Below are 12,612 nucleotides of genomic sequence, written 5' to 3'. Positions count from 1 at the left end.
TCCTGAGCACTGCCAGAATGGCACCTGAAAAACTAATCACATGGATAGCATGAAACGGAAACTCTGATCACACACTCACACTCACACACACAAAACCCCACTCAATTCTTTTTTTTTTTTTTTTTGCTTTTTGGTTTTGGGTCACACCAGCGATGCTCAGGGGTTACTCCTGGCTCTCCTGGCTCTGCACTCAGGAATTACTCCTGGCAGTGCTCACGGGACCCTATGGGATGCTGGGAATCAAACCTGGGTGGGCCGCGTGCAAGGCAAACGCCCTACCCGCTGTGCTACTGCTCCAGCCCCCCACTCAATTCTTAAGAAGAACCCGTTTCAGGGCCAGAGCGATAGTACAGCAGGGAGAGCATTTGCCTTGCACGCAGCCGACCTGGGTTCGATTCCCGATGTCCCATAGGGTCCCCTGAGCACCGCCAGGAGTAATTCCTGAGTGCAGAGCCAGGAGGAGCCCCTGTGCATTGCCGGGTGTGACCCAAAAGGCAAAACAACAACAACAAAAAAAGAGTGGTAAGGTGATGGGGCCCGAGTGATAGGACGGCGGGCAGGATGTCTGCCTTGCACATAACTGACCAGGGCTCGATCCCTGGCATCCCACAGGGTGCCCCGAGCATTGCCAGGAGTGGTCCCTGAATGTAGAGCCAGGAGTCAGCCCTGAGCACCGTTGGGTGTGGCCCCCAAACCAAAAAAAGTTACAAGCATGTGGGGCAGGAGCCCAAGTGATAGAACAAACAGTAGGGAGGACATTTGCCTTGCACGTGTCTGAGCCGGGTTCAATCCCCGACGTTTCATCCGGTTCCCCGAGCATAACCAGGAGTGATTGCTGAGCACAAAAGAAAAAGGGCCCTGGGACCCATGAGCAGTGCCCACTTGGTCCTGTCCCCCCTCACCTCACCGTGGATGAAGTGGCGGCCCTTGGAGACCCTGGGCCCAGGGTCGCTGGTAGCTACATGCCCAGAACTTCCTGAGAACTAAGGCTGTTGTTTCACTGAGTCAGATGGGGCTTCCAGAATCTTCTAGCAGCACGGGGGAGGGGGGGAAGGGCAGGGGAGGAGAGCTGCCCTGAGGATTTCCAGCAGTGCCACACTGTTGACAGATGCCCTGAGGGCACCCAGGACTGAGTCTAAGGGCCTCCAGAATCTTCTCCACCCTGGGGTAGATTAATACACCGAATTAGTAAGTAAGTAAAGTAAAGGCCCTCCCGTTGATCGTCGATTTGCTCGAGCGGGCCCAGTAACGTCTCCATTGGAGACTTGGTTGTTACTGTGTCTGGCATATCGAATACTCTCGGTAGCTTGCCAGGCTCTCCAGAGGGGCGGAGGAATCGAACTCGGGTCGGCCGTCTTGGCCGCTTGTAAGGCGAACGCCCTACCGCTGTGCTATCGCTCCAGCCCGAATACACCGAATTAATAGGATTAATATGTGCTATTTGAGGCCCATACATACGGACTGGGTGGCTGGGGCCCCAAACACGTGGGCATCTTTGGGAGGAGCTGAGCATGGCTCATAGCTCCGCGGGCGGGACTCTGTGGGGTGCCAGGGGTCGAACCTGGGTCGGCTGCCTGCAAAGCGAGGCGAGGCCTCATCCACTGCACCATCACCCCCGCCCCAAGTCTGCCTTGTCCTTTGCGCTGAGCACTCAGAGTGTGGGACGCTGAGGGGAGAAGTCGTCTGGCATGGGCCCCCCCACCCCAAGCAGGGACACATTTTTGTGGGTGGGGAACTCAGGGGGAGCCGGCTTCCCGGCCCGCGGCCTCCAGGTCGCCTTCGGGACAGAAATGGTTTCTGAAAAACGAGGTGACAGTTTCGAAAGGACAGAGAGTTTCCATTCGAAACAGCAGTCTGATGAAGTGTGGCTGCCGTGGCCGGGATGGACCTCCCAACTGTCAGTGTGTATCAGCAGCTTTCGGGAGCCGTGTGCGTGTGTGTGTGTGTGTGTGTGTGTGATGGGGATTCAGACCCCCCCAGCTCTCACACCGTCACCCTGTTCAGCCCTGCGGTGCCTCAGAGCCTCCCCGCCCCCCCCCACTGCCCCCCAACTCTCTCCCGCCCACCAAGCCCTCAAAGCCTTCCCTGGGGCAGGGGAGACAGGACAGCGTGCGGCTGACCCCAATTCAATCCCCGGCGTCCCACAGGATTCCCCTGATCCCACCAGGAGTGAACCCCCATCACAGAGAAAGGACTCAGTCCTGAGCGATGCTGGGAGCGCCCCCCCAACCCCAGAAAACAAACCAACTAAAGCCCCCCTTCTGTCCAGTAGGGAATCACAAGACTCCAAAGTTCGATGTCACCCCAGGATTCCCAGACAGCGGATGGAGACACAGTGGGATTCATCCACGTTGTGGGACGTTCTCAGCACTAAGGATGCTCTGAGGTCTGGGGCAATCTGGGGGTCTCTGGAGGAGAGGAGGCTTGGGGACATGAGGGGAACCCTTTCCTAGGAGGTCCCTAAAGGAATCCCCGCAGAGAGCAGGACAGTGGACTGGGGGTGGGTATAAGGGTGTCCACTGAGGACAATGGGGGAGGAGGAGAAGAAAGTTCTGGAGACAGGGTGAGGAGGGTCCCAGAGGTCTGTGGATGGGCTCCACGGTGGAGGCAGATGTTCAGATCTGTGGGGGTGTAACAAGGATGGACCAGGACACACCTCAGAGGATGGGAACACCCACAGAGCAAGCAGTCCACCCTCCAGCCGGAGGGGACAGGCCATGGGGACCCATCATCTGTGTGGGTCCCTTGACGGCCAGGTGTGGCAGTGTGGCAGTACTTTCCCAGGTTGAAACCCACACACACGCATGCGTGCACACACACACACACACACACACACACACACACACACACACACACTCCCATTTCGTCTGTCGATTCTGCACTAGTTTCCGGCGTCCTGAATTTTCACGACAGGCCCTTGGCCTCCTGACATGCTCCCCCCCCCTTCCCACGTGACATCATCATTTCCACCGTGGAGGTCTTGCCCTCCAGTCTGAACCAGTCCCCTGGCCCCCAGCTCCAGGCCCTGGATTCCAGCTGTCTACTGGGCCCCTGCTGCCCGCGGATGTCCCCCAGACTGAAGGCTCCACCTGGCCACCCCCTGGCGCCCCCTGCTTCTGTGCCCCCAAATAAGAACACCGGGTGACATAACCTGCCAGACCTCCAAGGACTGATCCCTGGGAACACCCCACCTTTGTCTCTTTGTCCCAGGGGGTTATCAGACCTCCAAAACTGTGAGAGGTCCTCTCCAGCGCAGCAGGGGGACCCCGCCCCTTCGCAGGACAGACTCCGCCCCTTTCAGCTCCGGGGACCATATGGGAGGCCAGGAATCGAACTTAGGTCAGCCGCGTGCAAGGCAAATACCCTACCCGCTGTGCTGTTGCTCCGGCCCCCAGGGACAAGAAAGGGGGGCTTTCTCCCAAGCCCTGGAAGTGGGGTGGGCTGGCATCGGCCCAGACAGTGAGGGCAGAGACCCTCAAAGATCCCCATTTCCTGTTCCTTTTGTTCTGTTGATTTTTTTTTTGGGGGGGAGGGGTCCTTACAGAGCCCTTGGACAGATCGCAGGGAATTCTCCAGAACTGAATTCGGGGCCAGCAGTGTGGGGCTGGCCTAGGGCACCAGCCGGCTGGATTTCCTGAAGGTCTCCTGGCCCCAGTGCCCGTCAGGAAGCCGAGGCGAAACTTCCAGGCCACTGGTGCCCGCTGGCCTCGTTCTAAGAATAACAACTTCCCCCAAATAATAGAACCCACTAGCAGGGCTGGAGCAGGGCCCCAGGCCAAACCACTGGCAGCCAATATCCCTCCCACCACCTGGTTCACACCAGGCACCCCCGGCCCCTCGGACACGCACATCTGACCCCAAAGCCCACTCAGCACACAGGCTCAAAATGCCCCTCCAATCCCCTGGCCAAGCCCTGGGGTCCAGGTCCCTCAGAGTCATGCCGGCTGGGGACAAGTGGGAGGCCTGGGGGCACAGCCCGAGGTGTCTAGTGGCCCTGCTTGGTGCTGGGCAGGGGGGACCGGGTAGTGCCAGGGATGGAGCCTGGGGCACAGACCTGCAAAGCCAGTGCCCCAGCCCTTGAGCCACTTCCTGCTCCAACTTAGAAAGTCTGCAGGGGCTGGAGCGATAGCACAGTGGGGAGGGCGTTTGCCCTGCACGTGGCCGACCCGGGTTCGATTCCCGGCATCCCATATGGTCCCCCAAGCACCTCCAGGAGTCATTCCTGAGTGCAGAGCCAGGAGGGACCCCTGAGCATCGCCAGGTGTGACCCAAAAAGCAAAAAAAAAAAAAACTGCAACTGTTTCTGCTACCCGCATGCATGAACATACAAACACACACAGTTGTGAGTTGTGTAGTGACCACTGACCGGTTCATTTCACAAATCACTGATTGAGCTGAGCACCACCTAGACAGCGCCGGAACTCACGCCCAGGAAACAGGGTTTCTCAGAGGCCTGGGGCTCCCTCTCCTGGGGCGGGGGGGGGCTGATGCTCAGGGCTGCGGGTGTGAGAGCAGCACGCAAGTCCCCACGGAGGGAGGGGCCTGGTGACCAGGAGACACAGGCAGGAATCTGGGAAGGTGACTCTCAGGGGTGGGCGGCGGAACTTCTGGCACAGGCTGGACCAGGCACTTTGCCTGCAGACGGCTCCGTGTGATCCACCCCCCACTCCACACCCCCCCCCCCACCCCACCGCACCACCAGGAGCGAACACGGTGACACACTCCCCCCCAGCAAAGAAAAGAAAAACAAAATCTAAGGAGGCATAAGATGGCCTTGGGGGCACTCACATGAGGGGAAAACCCACTCTGACCCAAATGTCCTGGGCGGAGAAACACACAAACCAAGGTTGGCAGGTGGGGGGGGGGCGGTTGGAATACTTCCGGCTCCTGGAGATTGTCCCTCCCTGCAAGGTCATGCTCACTGGCATATGGGGGGTGGAGACAGAGACAGAGAGAGAGACAGAGACAAGAGAGAGGGTGGGGGATAACTCAGCAATTTTGTTTGAACACGCGAAAGAAACCAGGAGCTACTGAGGCAGGGAGGCAAGGCCACTGGAGGAGGATTGCATGGGGGTCTGTCCCCTCAGCTTGGCCACCATGCCCTGATGTACCCAGATGTGTCCAGCAGGCCCCTGAGAAGCCGGTCTCCCTGCTTCCTCCTCTCTTGGTGGGTCTGGGCCATACCCAGCTGTGCTCAGGACTTACTCCTGGCCCCTGCGCTCAGGGGATTACTCCCGGGGGGACTTGGGGACTCGCATGTGGTACCCGGGATCCATCTGGGCCAGGAGAGTCCAGTGCGGATGCCCTGCCGGCTGGACCGTCATGCCTTCTTTTATTAGCCTTTCAGCAGGAGTTAGTTGCCAGGTGTGAGATTCCTAGCAGATCTGAACTGCATGGATGTGCGTGTGCGTGCATGTGTGTGTGTGTGTGTGTGTGTGTGTGTGTGTGTGTCTGTGCCCATGCGTGTGCATGAGGGTGATTCTCCCCCACGCCCCTCTCTGCCCTGCCTTCTTCTCAGGAGGAAAGCCGTGCCAATCTTGGGGTACTCGAATTCCCCTCCTCGCTCCCTTCACTCTTTCCTTCCACAAAGCCCGGGCACGATCTGCACTCGGCAGGCAGCACCTCCGGGAACAGGGCCTGGAGGCCGAGCTCACGCCGCTCCCCTCCAAGGAAAGGACCCCGGAGCCCCTTGGATGACTAAAGCCACAATCCCTCCCAAGCAAACTCACAGCCAGGACCTTTCAACACTGGGCCCTTTTCTGTTCCATTTGGGTTTTTTTAGTTTGGCATCGACTTGTCTGCGTGCAAGACGGAACCTGAACTGGCATGAGGCTGTTCTGGGAGCCCAGGTGGCCAGTGGGTAGCAACTGTCACACAGCTGATGGCGACACAGGAGGGACAGGGATCCTGGGGTCCCGGAGATAAGGCCTGAGCCCAGTGGAGGCACCCCTCGTGCAATTCTTTCCCCAAGAACTGCTGCTGTCTGGGCCAAACCAATAGTCCGGCAGCGAGGGCATCTTTCTTGCACACGCTGGACCCAGGTTTGATCCCCGGCATCCCATAGGGTCCCCGCGATCACCACCAGGAGTAATTTCTGAGTGCAGAGCCAGGAATCAGCCCTGTTTCCTGAGTATCACTGGGTGTCATGCAAAAAGCCAAAATATATATAAATATATGTGTGTATATATATATGTATAAAACTTTCCCTATTGGGGCGGGAGTGATAGATAGTCCAGCGGGCAGAGGGCTTGCCATTTGCCTTGTATGTGGCAGACCCGGGTTCGATCCCCGGCATCCCACATAGGGCTTGATTCCCCGAGCACTGCCAGGAGTGACTCCTGAGTGCAGAGCCAAGAGAAAGCCCTGAGCATCACTGGGTGTGGTCCCAAACCCTCAATGCAACCCTCCCCCTCAAAAAAACATGAAGGGGGGGGGCAGGAATTTCCCTTGCTTTAGAAACAAAACAGGAGCCAGAGTGACGGTTCGGCAGGGAGGGCGTTTGCCTTGCACGCAGCCAACATGGCCGACCCAGGTTCGATTCCCAGCATCCCATAGGGTCCCCCGAGCACCGCCAGGAGTGATTCCTGAGTGCATGAGCCAGGAGGAACCCCTGAGCATCGCCGGGTGTGACCCAAAAAGAAAAAAAAAAAGAGTAGTTCCTGAGTGCAGAGCCAGGAGTGGACCCTGAGCATCACTACGTGTGGCCCCAAAAGAAACAGGAAAAAAAAGTAAAATAAATAAAAACATTCACCTTTTACCCCGCAGTGTTTATCAGAGAGGTATATTACTTAGGGATTTTTTTTGCGGGGTGGCCACTCCTGATGGTGCTCAGGACTTACTCCTGGTTCTGTGCTCAGGGATCCCTCCTGGAGGGGGGTGGGGGAACCATACCATACGGGATGCTGGGATCAGACACAGGTCAGCCACACACAAGGCAAGAGCTCTCCTCGCTGTCCTATTGCTCCGGCCCTGGCATATTACTGAAATCAATGAGCACTCCGCAGGGAATTGAATTAAACCAAATAAAACGTTATGACATTAGGGATCCTTCTGGGCCTGGAATTTTATGAGCAAAACAGCTGCGAGTATTTAAAAATAAAAAATGTTTAAAATCCCTAGGGTGCGCGGAGAGCTGGGGACAGAGGTTAAGGCGCTTGCCTTGCCCCCCACAAAGCCCCCCAGCCCGGGTTCAATGCCCACATCGCATGGGGTCCCCTGAGCCCTGCCAGGAGCGAGCCCCGCTGAGCCCAGAGCCAGCAGTCAGCCCCGAGCACCACTGGGTGTGACCCCATCCCACCCCACTCTTCACTAATCTACGCACTCAAGACTTGGATGGAATGATTAGTGTTAGGGTGAAATATTGATTGTTGGGGCTGGAGCGATAGTACAGTGGGTAGGGCGTTTGCCTTGTACACGGCTGACCCGGGTTTGATTCCCAGCATCCCATATGGTCCCCTGAGTACTGCCAGGAGTAATTCCTGAGAGCCAGAAGTGACCCCTGTGCATCGCTGGGTGTGACCAAGAGAAAATATATATATATATGTATATTATTAGGAATTAGGGCTGGAGCGATAGCACAGCGGTAGGGCGTTTGCCTTGCACGCAGCCAACATGACCAACCCGAGATCGATTCCTCCGCCCCTCTCGGAGAGCCCGGCAAGCTACCGAGAGTATCTCGCCCGCACGGCAGAGCCTGGCAAGCTCCTCGTGACGTATTCGATATGGAATTAGATGGCCAACCCAAATGAAAAATGGACCCAAGGAATAGAACAAAGGTCTCCCAACACCTGCCTTTGGGGTGACCCCCTGCCTTGCCTCAGCCAACCCAGGTTCAATGCCCACATCGAGCCTTGCCAGGAGTGACCTCCATTTGTCCCCTCGTAGAAGGTGAGAAATCTTGAAAGTAAATCAAAGCCTCAATGAGTCAGTCCAAGGGCTGGGGATGCTGACTCGTATGGAAAAGACCAGGGTTAAATCCTCAGCACTGCCAAAAACTGAAAAATATAAGAGTAGGGCTGGAGGGGCTGGAGCAACAGCACAGCAGGAAGGGCGTTTGCCTTGCACGTGGCCGACCCAGGTTCGATTCCCAGCATCCCCCGAGCACCGCCAGGAGTAATACCCGAGTGCAGAGCCAGGAGTAACCCCTGCGCATCACCGGGTGTGACCCAAAAAGAAAAAAAAAAGAGTAAGGCCGGAGCGATAGGAAGCAGGGAGGGTGCTTGTTCAATCCCTGGTACCACATCTGGTACCACATCTGGTCCCCCAGCGCCCTCCCCCCGGGGTGATCCTTGAGATCTGAATCGGGAGTAAGCCCTGAGCACTGTTGGGTGTGGCCCAAATCCCACCCTCCATCACCCCCGAAATCAACAATCAAGTCCTGCCTGATGATCAAGACTTGGGAAAGAGGACTGTGATGAAGGAAATGAACGAGCTTCCTTTCCTGGGGGCTTCCCAGAGAGCGCCTTAGGTTGGAGGGGCCGTGGGGGGCAGAGATGACATCCAGGGGTACCAATGCTGCATCCCTGGCACAGGGCTGAGTTACTCTGATGGTGCCCGCTCTTTCTTTCTTTCTTTCTTTCTTTCTTCCTTTCTTTCCTTTCTTTTTTTATTTTCTTTCCTGTTTCCGGCACACTCACAGTGCTTAGAGGACTATACAGGATGCCAAACTGGAACCCGGGTCAGCAGCCTGCAAGGTAAGCTCCCTCCCGGCTCGACTATCCAACGTGCTGTCCCCTCCCCGCAGGCCTTTTTGTTTCTGTGTGTTTTCTGGGTCAGACCCAGCGATGCTCGGGGGTTCCTCCTGGCTCTGCACTCAGAATTACTCCTGGAGGTGCTTGGGGGACCCTATGGGATGCCAGGGATTGAACCCGGGTTGGCCACATGCAAGGCAAACGCCCTCCCCGCTGGACTATTGCTCCAGCCCCCATGATGCCATGTCTGAGGCAGCCTCCATTTTTCACCAAATCGCCATTTCCAAGAATGAGGCAAAAAAAGATCAAAAAAGACCAGTTGGCAATAGGTTCTGGCAAGAAAATTAAGTGTCCGCCAATGTCTCATTATTACCCTTAGTGGGATTGTGTGTGTAAGAAAATAAAGTGGGGCGGGGAGGGGCACAGAAAGATAGTACAACAGGCAGGGCGCTTGCCTTGCAGGTGGCCAATCTGAGTTCCATCCCCGGCACCCCATCTGGTCCTCTGAGCCTACCAGAAGTGATCCCTGAGTACAGAATCAGGATGGAACCCCTGAGTATTGTTGGGTTTGACTCCACACACACAAAAAAAAAACCCACAAGAGAGACTGGAGTGATAGCACAGCGGGGAGGGCGTTTGTCTTGCACGCGGCCGACCCGGGTTCAATTCCCAGCATCCCATATGGTCCCCTGAGCACCACCAGGAGTAATTCCTGAGTGCATGAACCAGGAGTAACTCCTATGCATCGCAGGGTGTGACCCAAAAAGAAAAAAAAAAAACACAAGAAAACGAAGTGTCAACTAATGTTGCACTGTTGTTGTCATTGGGGACGGGACCCCCTATGCATTAACATCCAGCGCTTGGGTATCAAGCTTGCGAGGCTGGGTTTGCAGAAAGCATTTGGTTGATGACAGAAAGCAAAACAGGGGCCGGATGGGGCTGGAGCAATAGCACAGCGGGGAGGGCGTTTGCCTTGCACGCGGCAGACCCAGGTTCGATTCCCAGCATCTCATATGGTCCCCCGAGCACTGCCAGGAGAGATTTCTGAGTGCATGAACCAGGAGTAACTCCTGTGCACCGCTGGGTGTGACCCTCCACAAAAGAAAAAAAAAAAAAAACAGGGGCAGGAGCAATAGTACAGCGGGGAGGACGTTTGCCTTGCACGCGGCCAACCCGGGTTCAATTCCCATCATCCCACAGGGTCCCCCAAGCACCGCCAGGAGTGATTCCTGAGTGCAGAGGCAGGAGGAACCCCTGAGCATCGCTGGGTGTGACCCCACACACACACACACACACACACACACACACACACACAAAGTAAAAAGCAAACAACAACCACCACGGTAATATCAATGATAATAATTCTATTCAATCTAACTAAACAACACTGCCAGCTTCCGGATGCCAAGAGTCCTCCCTGGAAAGGCAGCTCCGGGTGCTGGTGCGGACCCCTCCCTACTCTCCTCCATTCCAGCGGGGCCAGAGGGAGGTTAAAATTAGGAGCTGAACCATCCGCAGGGGCTGGGCTAGCTCCGGTAGCGCCGGCCCAGGGCCCCCGAAATAGCCAGGAGGAGGATTGGAAGACCCAACTTTGCTAGCGCAGCAACGGGGAGGGAGGAGGGGAAGAGAGAGAGAGAGAGAGAGAGAGAGAGAGAGAGAGAGAGAGAGAGAGAGAGAGAGAGAGACCCAGTGCCCGCCGGTCCCAGAAGGAAGAGGAAAGAAATAATAAAGAGAGCGTTTGGGGGAGGGGAGGGAAAAGGGGGTGCGGGGCGGGGCTTCAATTCACAAACACCTCACACCCTCACCACTTCTAAAAGCCACTCGGCGGTTTGGGCCACGGTCGGGGGGGACCCCCGGGACAAAATTAGGAATCGATCCGAAAACAAAATCCACCTCCCACAAAAATCTTCGCTGAAACTTTTTTTTCCACCGCCCCCCCCCCGCGCCCCCGCCCCGCGCCGCTCTCGGTCCAAATAGGGGTGTCCGCAGGGCGCGTTGGGGTGCGCGCGTGAAAGCACCGCCGCGTCGGGACCCGCCTCCCCCCCCCCCCCCCCGCCCCATTCAGGAAGGTGGGTGACGGGGGGTGGGGGAGTCAGGAAGTGAAGGAGCCGCTCAGCAAAAGCAAGGTTTGGGGGGTCTAAAGGTGAGGACCGGTCCCCTTTCCCACGAGGAAACTTCCGATCGCGGGGGGGGGGGGGGATATGGGTGGGGCGGAAGAGTGACGACTCGGGAGAGGGGCTTAGGTTTTGGGGGGGAGGGTGGATCTCCCCTAAACCAAGGCGCCGATTTTTCTTTTTTTTCTTTTTCTTTTTTCTTTTCTTTTTTTTTCTTTTTTTTTTTGCTGGACCGCGCCTGGGGTCCCGGGAGGAGACAGATGCTTGGAACGTTTGGGGAGAGGGTCTAGTAGGAGAAGCGGGTCCGCGGGACACCCGGCGCCCCGGAATTCGGGGTAAGGGTGGGAGGGTGTCTCGGGAGCCTTTCCCGCGGCGAAATCGAGGACTCGGGAGTGGAAAAAAGTCACCTCCGTGGGGTCGGGGGGGCGACTTCGGAGAGCCGGGGTGGGAGGGCGCATCGGGGGCCAGGGACAAGTGGGGGTTGCAGGGGACGCCCCCAATTCCGGGAGCTTGGAGGGAGAGCCGGGGTGGGAGGGTGCATCGGGGGGCCAGGGGACAAGAGGGGGTTCCAGGGGACGCCCCCAATTCCGGGAGCTTCGAGGGAGAGCCGGGGTGGGAGGGGCGCATCGGGGACCAGGGACAAGTGGGGGTTCCGGGGACGCCCCCAATTCCGGGAGCTTCGAGGGAGAGCCGGGGTGGGAGGGCGCATCGGGGGGGCCAGGGACAAGTGGGGGTTCCGGGGGACGCCCCCAATTCCGGGATCTTGGAGGGTGGAGTTTAAGGTGGGGGTTCCCGGGCGCCCCCCCCCCGAGATGGACGGACTTGGGGGAGGGGCCGGAGGTGGGACGGACGCGGGAGCCCCAGGAACACCCGCGCGGCAGAGTCGGGAGGCGAAAGTTTGGGGGGCTCGGGGGGGGGACACCCCCGCCCGCGGGCGCGCCCCTCGCAGGAACTTTGGTCGAATGGGAAAAGTCGCAGCGACGGGTCCCCCCAACTTTGTCGTCCCCCGCGGCGGGGGCGCGCCCGGGCCGGGCCGACGAGCGCCGGACCCGGGGACGCGCCGTCGCGGGCGTCGGGGGGTGCCGGGCGTGTCCCCCCGCCGCACCCCCCCCCGGGGACCCCCGGGACCCCCGGCCGCCGCCCCCCGCGCCGCCCCCCGCGCCGCCCCGCCGGGCCGGGCCGGGCCGGGCCGGGCGCGCCGGTCACCTGGAGTTCGGGCCGGGAGTTCGGGCAGCGGCTCCCGCGGCGGCGGCGGCGGTGCGTGTTGGTCCCCGTTGGCAAGTAACAGTCTCCAGGGCTACAGTCTCTATGGCGGCGGCGGCGGCGCCGCTCCTCCTCCGGCTCCCGCCGCCCCCCGCCCGCCCGCCCGCCGCGCGCGCCGCCCGCCCGCCCGCCCGCACGCCCGCCCCGGGGCGGGGCGTTGTTACCGGCAACAGTTACCAGGCTCCGCGCCCCGCCCCAACGGCCCGCCTCCAACGGCTCTGAGCGTGCCATTGGCTCGGCGCGCTGCCCGTCACCGGGGGGCGTGTCCTCGGCGAGGAAGTGGCCCAGAGCCGGCCAATCGCGGCGCGGCGGGGCGGGGCCCGGCGGGAGGCGCGCGCCGCTCGCGCGGAGCGTTGGGGAGCGGCCGGCTCGCGCTCGCGCGCGCGCACGCGGAGGCGCGCGGGCTGCAGGGGCGCCCCGCGGCTGGGTGGGGGGGCGCGGCCGCCCGGAAGGTCGAGTCTCGGGGATGGGTGGGTGGGTGGGTGGGGAGGGGAGGGAGGGGGGTCCAGGGTGGGGACTTCGTTTATTCTACGGGCCTTTACCGG

At 59.2% G+C, this 12,612-nt stretch overlaps 1 protein-coding gene across 2 annotated transcripts in view; it reads right to left on the bottom strand.

Annotated features, from left to right (window-relative positions):
- Positions 1 to 12,146, bottom strand: part of RFX2 (regulatory factor X2) — a 59,657-nt gene extending 47,511 nt beyond the window's left edge. The window contains exon 1 of one of the 2 annotated variants that reach the window (XM_056107272.1): positions 12,011 to 12,146. The gene's annotated coding sequence lies outside the window, so the exon portion shown is untranslated. The remainder of the gene's footprint in view (positions 1 to 12,010) is intronic. The other variant, XM_056107270.1, reaches the window with a different exon arrangement.
- Positions 12,147 to 12,612: the final 466 nt, after the last annotated feature.

This window comes from Sorex fumeus, unplaced genomic scaffold (assembly GCF_029834395.1).
Source record: "Sorex fumeus unplaced genomic scaffold, SorFum_2.1 ptg000156l, whole genome shotgun sequence".
Classification (NCBI taxonomy): Eukaryota; Metazoa; Chordata; class Mammalia; order Eulipotyphla; family Soricidae; genus Sorex; species Sorex fumeus.
The sequence above is the reverse complement of the archived record's forward strand: the minus strand, read 5'-3'. Positions and strand labels throughout refer to the sequence as shown.